The 9,826-nt window shown below is 37.4% G+C and overlaps 1 non-coding gene across 1 annotated transcript; it reads right to left on the reverse strand.

Annotated features, from left to right (window-relative positions):
• Positions 1–8,844: 8,844 nt before the first annotated feature.
• On the reverse strand, positions 8,845–8,951 carry LOC112646021 (U6 spliceosomal RNA). Its single transcript, XR_003127431.1, has one exon. It is a non-coding gene; the product is annotated as a U6 spliceosomal RNA (small nuclear RNA).
• Positions 8,952–9,826: the final 875 nt, after the last annotated feature.

Genomic DNA, 9,826 nt, shown 5'->3' on the forward strand with positions numbered 1-9,826 from the left:
GCAGTGAAATGTTCAAGAGCCCTGGAAGTCTCGAGAAGGATTTTGGTCTTAATTTTGAGAGCAATAGGAAATGATTAAACAATTGTAATTAGGATGATAACATGACTAGATTTCTGTTACTGTGATTGCAGTGTGGAAAACAAAAGGGAAGGGGCCTGAGGGGATTTGGGGCACCAGTGTAAACAAAGACTTAAGTGTGCAAGTTGGAGAGATCCAAGTTAATAAAGCGGTTGACTCTGCTGGCATGAATCACTTTTGTAAGGCTTGGTTATTTGTCTTCCCAGTCATGCTGCAGACTGTCTTCCAGGTGCCAGCTAGCATCTGACAGGAAAACTCAATTTCCCAAACACATATACTTATGACCCACAGATAAAACCTGGAAATACTGAGCCTATTCTGAATACCATTCTATTATAAATCGTAGAATACCTGAAATACAGGTCCTCTCTCAGTACCATGTTAGTTGTAGGCATCCTGTACGACCTAACATTAAGTCCATCCAAGTCCTTTCTTGATTTCTTTTCCTATCACTTCTCTGAGCTTCTCTTGGCTTTTGTAATCTCTTTCTAGTTTGGGCTTTGCAAGGTCAGAGTTTAGTGTCTTTACTGTGGTTGGACCTCCTGCTGTCCCCAGGTAAATATACCTTCTTATGATTTTATGTTTCCAATAGCTGGGTTCTCCACCAGGAAAGTTAACAACAAAGGATAGTAGCATCCATTTCCCCTAAATGATACCCAAGAACAATAGGCATTAGATTGACTTTTATTAGACTCACTGAACATAGATATTAGCTTCTATGAATAATAATTGAATTTAAATAAGCAATTGCCACTACCATTGAGGTAGACACTTTTTTTTTGGTGGGGGGGCTGTTCTTAATACTTTAATCCAAATACCTAGAAAAGTACTTAGCATATAGTAGTTGTTCAGTAGGTTTGTTGAATGAATGACTAGATGAATGGATGGATGAGTGGATGAATGGATGAATGAGTGAGTAGATGATTGAATGGAAAACTTTCTACATGTCAAACACTGTTCTAATTGTTTAACTTGGATAATTTCATTTAATCCTTATAGCAATCCTAAAAGTTACTATCTAGCTGTAAAGCAGGTATTGTCCAACAGAAATATGATGTGAACCATGTATGGAATTTCAAATTTTATGGTAGCTACATTTTAAAAAGTAAAAAAAAAAAAAAGTGAAATTAATTTTATAGTATATTTTACTTAACTTTATACATTTAAAATAAAATTTTAACGTGTAATCAATATAAAAATATTAGTAAGATATATAACATTTTTTGGTATTAAATTTTTGAATCCCAGTATGTATTTGATATTTACAGAACATTGTTACTCAGAATAACCACATTTCTAGTGATCAATAGCCACATGTAGCTGCTGGTACCATATTGGCCAACAGAGCTCTAGAAAGTAGGATGGTTATTATGCCCAAAGTCCTGAGTTATCAAGTGGCATACCTGGAATTCGAATCTGGGCCGCTGGGTTCTAGAACTATGGTCTTAATCACGTGCATATTGTCTTTAATAAGTTACATTTTAAGGCATACTTAAAAAAACACCTAGATGTAATTAGGCAGTGTATTATCCTTAATTATTATCACATTTCGGTCAATATAACCTGTGATTATCTGAGGCATGAATAGAAGATATTTTCTGTCAAATTTCTTCTTAAAGACAGTTTCTTTGGGGATTGCTGCCTGATCCAGACTTCAGGCCAGGTTGTTATTAAAATCCTTCCAAGGGGATGCCACAGGCATTGTTTCTTTCTGTGATAGGTACAAATGGTACAAACTGTCTGTTCACCTTGCTTAGACTGTTATAAGAAAAGGAAAACATGGCCTTCAGCTTGCCTGGTCCTGACCACTGGATCCCTCCTAGGTTCTTCTCGGCTCCCTATTTCCTATATATTATGATCCAATTAGAAAGGAAGAAAACTACATAGTTTCCCTGATGAGTGCCTTTTCCACCAGAAAGAAGTCTTTTCCTATAACTTTGAATATAGAGTTGTATCATTTCTATATTTAAACTGAATAATTCTGGGACACCTGGGTGGCTCAGTTGGTTAAGAGGCTGCCTTTGAGCCCCATATTGGACTCCCAGCTCAGTGGGAAGTTTGCTTCTCCCTCTCCACCGCTTGTGCTGTCTCTCATGTGTGCTGTGTCTTAAATTAAATAAATAAATAAATATAATAAATAAATAGATAGATAAATAAATAAATAAATAAATAAATAAATAAATAAAATCTTTAAAACATAAACTTAATAATTCCTTGTGAACTATTACAACCATGGTTATAATATTTTTTTAATATAAAGGCTGCTTTTGAAAAGGGAGAATCTTTTTTTTTGTCTGTTACAAATTAGTGATTATATTTTAAGATAGATAGATAGTAGATAGATTAGATATAGGAAGTAATTTATTGTTTCTACCATTTATCACTTGGTCATTGTTTGGCTTTCTGTTGCTGTGAAACCACACCAAACTTTAGAGGCTTAAAACATTGATTTTATTTAGTTCATGATTTTGTGGGAATCATGGAATTTTGGAATGGCTTAACTGGGCATTTCATCTCATGACTGGGGAAAGATCTGCTTCCTGGACAGCTTCTTCACCCACATGTCTGGTACTTCTTAGCTTCTTTTTCTTCCTACATGGCATCTCACTTCCAAGGTCTCTCCAATATAGTTTGGGCTTCATGGAAGAGTGGTTTCATGGTGATTGCTATTCTTACATGGTGACTGGCTTCTAAGAGGTAGGAAGCAGAAGATGTCAGGAAGCTAAGGGTTATGGTTGGAACTGGCATAGTATCATTTCTGTCATATTCTGTTGTTAAGCTAGTCAACAGGCCCAGCCAGATTTAAGAGTGTAGAGAAATAGATTCCACCTCTTGATGAGGATACGTTAAGGTCATGTTGATAAGTATAAGAGCATGTGGGATGGGATATATTGTAGTAATTTTAGAAAATACAGTCCACCAGGTATATGCCATTTTTTATAATATCCATTTATCTCATATCTTTTCTGTCATTGAGAGTTATAAGCATCTTCTTATACCCTCTTCTCTCCTTTTCTATAGAGGCCAACAACCCCATAATAAACACTTACTAATTAATGTTGATTTGCTGAGAGAGCATCCCAAAATAAATCAATAATTGAAATTTTAGGGAAGTAAATGAATACCTATTTATACATTAAATGGAAACTAGTTGTAGCCAAATGGTTTAGTTGTCCAAATATGTTTTGTGATTTTCCTTACTGTGCCTGTTCTCATTACTTCCCACCTTTCTCATTTCAAGGCTCATATTATAGCCATCTCCTCCATGAGATCTTTTTCAGTTAATTCAGCCTGTTGTATTCTATCCATTATCTCTACTCTAGCCATTTGTGTTGATTATGAAGATATTTTTCTCAGCTCCACACCAACCTTTCTGTATCCTGCTTTGTGATACTGAGGCTGGCATCCTACAAACTAGATTTCTTTTATAGCTGATCTTCTTTCAGATTCCACCAATAGGACACAATACAGGGAGACTGGAAGATAAGAGTGGGATGGTATGGACTTGCTTCTTTCTGTTTGCTTACTCTAAACTTGCCTGGTCCTCAGCAATGGTTGTTATTCTGAAAGCAGTAGCTAGTTCTAGTTTCCAGCTCAGCTACCTATACTGTGGCCCCTCAGAGGACCAGTTCCATTTGGACAGTATCTTTCCTTGGGAATCTCTATCATAGCTCCACCAGGCCATCCCTCTGAGTTCCTATTTACCAGCACTGGCAGATAGTGCCCCACCCCCCTCATCTAGAGGTCTGGGTCTCCAGTTGATTGGTCCTCTCCTCCAAGTTCCTAGGTCTTATATCTGATATCCCAACTGCTTCCTTTTATTCCTCAGTCCTAGGAATGGTAGCTGTCCTGTAGTTACTAGCTCTGTATTTCATCAGCATTCCCTTTTTGTTTTAACCATCCTCTAACACAAATCTCTTATATTAACTTCTCACTGTTGAAATACCTAGAGTGTTCTCTGTGTGCCTGACTGGACCCTGACTGGTATACCATACATAATCCTGATTTGATAATTGTTTGCTGCTTCGTGGCATGTTCTATGCCTGCCCTAAGCTACTGATTTCATTTTTTAAAGATTTATTTATTTGAGAGAGAGAGAGAGAAAGAGAAAGAGAGAGAGAGAGATCATGGGAAGAGGGGCAGAGAGAGAGAGGGAGAAGCAGACCCTATTGAGTGCAGAGCCTGATGGCAGGGTCCATCCCAGGGACCCTGAGATCATGACCTGAGCTGCAATCAAGAGTCAGATGCTTAACTGACTGAGCTGTCCAGGCACCTTTGTTGCTTACATATTTAATTATTATTTTTCCCATATTCTGCTTCTCTACTTTAAATTTTAAACCAACTTGAGACAAGATACCTTGCTTCTTTGTGTTTTATGTGACATTTTATATGATGTTTTGTATTTATTGTTCCTGGATCATAGTGTGTAATAAATGTTTATCAATTTTTTGAATGGATTTGGCACTCAAAGAAAGCTGATGTTTATAGCAGCAATGGCCACGATAGCCAAACTGTGGAAGGAACCTCGGTGTCCAACGAAAGATGAATGGATAAAGAAGCTGTGGTTTATGTATACAATGGAATATTACTCAGCTATTAGAAATGACAAATACCCACCATTTGCTTCAACATGGATGGAACTGGAGGGTATTATGCTGAGTGAAGTAAGCCAGTCGGAGAAGGACAAACATTATATGTTCTCATTCATTTGGGGAATATAAATAATAGTGAAAGGGAATATAAGGGAAGGGGGAAGAAATGTGTGGGAAATATCAGAAAGGGAGACAGAACGTAAAGACTGCTAACTCTGGGAAACGAACTAGGGGTGTTGGAAGGGGAGGAGGTTGGGGGGTGGGAGTGAATGGGTGACGGGCACTGGGGGTTATTCTGTATGTTAGTAAATTGAACACCAATAAAAAATAAATAAATAAATAAAAAAAAAGAAAGAAAGCTGATGTGGAATTAAAATCTTTCCTGATCAGGAAAAGATTTTAGGTCAGGGCAACACTTGATTGCTCATGGGGATGGAGATGTTTTCCTCCTTAACTGTCATTAATTATGAGCTGATGGTGAATGGGACAGTTACAGGATGCTTATCCCAGGGATAGTTTGGGAGGTCACAATCTGTGTCAGCTGAAATCCTTTAAACCAATATTTGAAAATTTGAAGTAATTTTCTTTTCAAGTTGAAGCAATCCTGGTTGATGATGGACTCCTTGGTCCTGGAGTCCCATGTTTTATTTGTTCAGGTTAGTTTTAAAAGTAGTTTGTCTTGAGTACACATTATACTCAGGTTGTGAAATGTGAAATTATTTAAGTAAATTAATTTATTTAAATCTGGACTACTAAAGTGGATGTGGGGTGTGGGATGATTTTTATTTTGACATTTGTGACATTGTCCTTATTTGACCTTACCAATTTTTTTTAAATTTATTTTTTATTGGTGTTCAATTTACTAACATACAGAATAACCCCCAGTGCCCGTCACCCATTCACTCCCACCTCCCGCCCTTCTCCCCTTCCACCACCCTAGTTCGTTTCCCAGAGTTAGCAGTCTTTACGTTCTGTCTCCCTTTTTGATATTTCCCACACATTTCTTCTCCCTTCCCTTATATTCCCTTTCACTATTATTTATATTCCCCAAATGAATGAGAACATATAATGTTTTTCCTTCTCCGACTGACTTACTTCACTCAGCATAATACCCTCCAGTTCCATCCACGTTGAAGCAAATGGTGGGTATTTGTCATTTCTAATAGCTGAGTAATATTCCATTGTATACATAAACCACAGCTTCTTTATCCATTCATCTTTCGTTGGACACCGAGGCTCCTTCCACAGTTTGGCTATTGTGGCCATTGCTGCTATAAACATCGGGGTGCAGGTGTCCCGGCGTTTCATTGCATTTGTATCTTTGGGGTAAATCCCCAAAAGTGCAATTGCTGGGTCGTAGGGCAGGTCTATTTTTAACTGTTTGAGGAACCTCCACACAGTTTTCCAGAGTGGCTGCACCAGTTCACATTCCCACCAACAGTGTAAGAGGGTTCCCTTTTCTCCACATCCTCTCCAACATTTGTTGTTTCCTGCCTTGTTAATTTTCCCCATTCTCACTGGTGTGAGGTGGTATCTCATTGTGGTTTTGATTTGTATTTCCCTGATGGCAAGTGATGCAGAGCATTTTCTCATATGCATGTTGGCCATGTCTATGTCTTCCTCTGTGAGATTTCTGTTCATGTCTTTTGCCCATTTCATGATTGGATTGTTTGTTTCTTTGCTGTTGAGTTTAATAAGTTCTTTATTGATCTTGGAAACTAGCCCTTTATCTGATATGTCATTTGCAAATATCTTCTCCCATTCTGTAGGTTGTCTTTGAGTTTTGTTGACTGTATCCTTTGCTGTGCAAAAGCTTCTTATCTTGATGAAGTCCCAATAGTTCATTTTTGCTTTTGTTTCTTTTGCCTTCGTGGATGTATCTTGCAAGAAGTTACTATGGCCGAGTTCAAAAAGGGTGTTGCCTGTGTTCTTCTCTAGGATTTTGATGGAATCTTGTCTCACATTTAAATCTTTCATCCATTTTGAGTTTATCTTTGTGTCTGGTGCAAGAGAGTGGTCTAGTTTCATTCTTCTGCATGTGGATGTCCAATTTTCCCAGCACCATTTATTGAAGAGACTGTCTTTCTTCCAATGGATAGTCTTTCCTCCTTTATCGAATATTAGTTGACCATAAAGTTCAGGGTCCACTTCTGGATTCTCTATTCTGTTCCATTGATCTATGTGTCTGTTTTTGTGCCAGTACCACACTGTCTTGATGACCACAGCTTTGTAGTACAACCTGAAATCTGGCATTGTGATGCCCCCAGATATGGTTTTCTTTTTTAAAATTCCCCTGGCTATTCGGGGTCTTTTCTGATTCCACACAAATCTTAAAATAATTTGTTCTAACTCTCTGAAGAAAGTCCATGGTATTTTGATAGGGATTGCATTAAACGTGTAAATTGCCCTGGGTAACATTGACATTTTCACAATATTAATTCTGCCAATCCATGAGCATGGAATATTTTTCCATCTCTTTGTGTCTTCCTCAATTTCTTTCAGAAGTGTTCTATAGTTTTGAGGGTATAGATCCTTTACATCTTTGGTTAGGTTTATTCCTAGGTATCTTATGCTTTTGGGTGCAATTGTAAATGGGATTGACTCCTTAATTTCTCTTTCTTTAGTCTCATTGTTAGTGTATAGAAATGCCACTGATTTCTGGGCATTGATTTTGTATCCTGTCACGCTACCGAATTGCTGTATGAGTTCTAGCAATCTTGGGGTGGAGACTTTTGGGTTTTCTATGTAGAGTATCATGTCATCGGCGAAGAGGGAGAGTTTGACTTCTTCTTTGCCAATGTGAATGCCTTTAATGTCTTTTTGTTGTCTGATTGCTGAGGCTAGGACTTCCAGTACTATGTTGAATAGCAGTGGTGAGAGTGGACATCCCTGTCTTGTTCCTGATCTTAGGGGAAAGGCTCCCAGTGCTTCCCCATTGAGAATGATATTTGCTGTGGGCTTTTCATAGATGGCTTTTAAGATGTCGAGGAATGTTCCCTCTATCCCTACACTCTGAAGAGTTTTTATCAGGAATGGATGCTGTATTTTGTCAAATGCTTTCTCTGCATCTAATGAGAGGATCATATGGTTCTTGGTTTTTCTCTTGCTGATATGATGAATCACATTGATTGTTTTACGGGTGTTGAACCAGCCTTGTGTCCCAGGGATAAATCCTACTTGGTCATGGTGAATAATTTTCTTAATGTATTGTTGGATCCTATTGGCCAGTATCTTGTTGAGAATTTTTGCATCCATGTTCATCAGGGATATTGGTCTGTAATTCTCCTTTTTGGTGGGGTCTTTGTCTGGTTTTGGAATTAAGGTGATGATGGCCTCATAGAACGAATTTGGAAGTACTCCATCTCTTTCTATCTTTCCAAACAGCTTTAGGAGAATAGGTATGGTTTCTTCTTTAAACGTTTGATAGAATTCCCCTGGGAAGCCATCTGGCCCTGGACTCTTGTGTCTTGGGAGGTTTTTGATGACTGCTTCAATTTCCTCCCTGGTTATTGGCCTGTTCAGATTTTCTATTTCTTCCTGTTCCAGTTTTGGTAGTTTGTGGCTTTCCAGGAATGCGTCCATTTCTTCTAGATTGCCTAATTTATTGGCGTATAGCTGTTCATAATATGTTTTTAAAATCGTTTGTATTTCCTTGGTGTTGGTAGTGATCTCTCCTTTCTCATTCATGATTTTATTAATTTGAGTCTTCTCTCTCTTCTTTTTAATAAGGCTGGCTAATGGTTTATCTATTTTATTAATTCTTTCAAAGAACCAACTCCTGGTTCTGTTGATCTGTTCCACAGTTCTTCTGGTCTCGATTTCGTTGAGTTCTGCTCGAATCTTTATTAACTCCCTTCTTCTCTTGGGTGTAGGATCTATTTGCTGTTTTTTCTCTAGCTCCTTTATGTGTAAGGTTAGCTTTTGTATTTGAGTTCTTTCCAGTTTTTGAATGGATGCTTGTATTGCGATGTATTTCCCCCTTAGGACTGCTTTTGCTGCATCCCAAAGATTTTGGATGGTTGTATCTTCATTCTCATTAGTTTCCATGAATCTTTTTAATTCTTCCTTAATTTCCTGGTTGACCCTTTCATCTTTTAGCAGGATGGTCCTTAACCTCCACGTGTTTGAGGTCCTTCCAAACTTCTTGTTGTGATTTAGTTCTAATTTCAAGGCAAAAAATATGGAACGCTTCACGAATTTGCGTGTCATCCTTGCGCAGGGGCCATGCTAATCTTCTCTGTATCGTTCCAATTTTAGTATATGTGCTGCCGAAGCGAGCACTGACCTTACCAATTTAGGGAAAAAACTCTTTAGAGTTGTATTTAGTGGTCTTTTAAGACAACATGTGATTCAACTTTTATTTACTTTCTTCTTGGTCAAATATGTTGATTAATCTGACTTTTGGTTACTAGAGAGAAGTCATTTGAATTAACCTTTCTCTCTCTCTTTTTTAAAAAAATCTCAATTCATTCCTGTCTGGACATATGTGTCATTTGAAGAAGGATTAATGACCACAGTTACATCAACACTGATTGTAAGCCAGACACCTGATGAGGAGCTTCTCCTCTGAGTATCAGAGTAAGCAGATAAAATGAAAAACTCTAACCTCCATGGCTTTCTTGGTATTAAAAAGTATAAATTTAATCATCCATTTCTTTATTTTGGCACTACTAAGAATCATGTTTTGTTTGTTTCATTTTGTTTTAATTACATTTTAACTTGAGGGACTATGTCCGTGAAATGAAGTTGATTACCAATAGTCATTATCCAATTTTATGCAGTTGACTACAAACCATCCTAGCACCTCTTCTGTTTGCCTGGAAAGCCAATTCATTTTTTTGTGTTCATAAATAATTTCTGTGCTTTAATAATGTTTGGTGCTTCTGGTTTTAGGGTGTGATTTAAAATAAATCTAATTTATTAAAAATTTAGGGTACTTTCACAGTTGTTTGTGAATCAGGAATTAGTGTTTCCATGGAGGGATAAATCAAGGCATGGAAGGAAAGCCCATGGGCTATTTTAAAGTTAAGAAGAGATGCCTTTATAGCTTTCAAAACTGTTTGAAAATTAAATGTTTGATTTATAAGGGCTATGTACACACAGGGCTCAAATTATTTATGTATCATTTGGAAAATGTAAAATGCTTAATGTTCTGA

The sequence above is a fragment of the Canis lupus genome, chromosome 34, assembly GCF_003254725.2.
Source record: "Canis lupus dingo isolate Sandy chromosome 34, ASM325472v2, whole genome shotgun sequence".
NCBI lineage: Eukaryota > Metazoa > Chordata > Mammalia > Carnivora > Canidae > Canis > Canis lupus.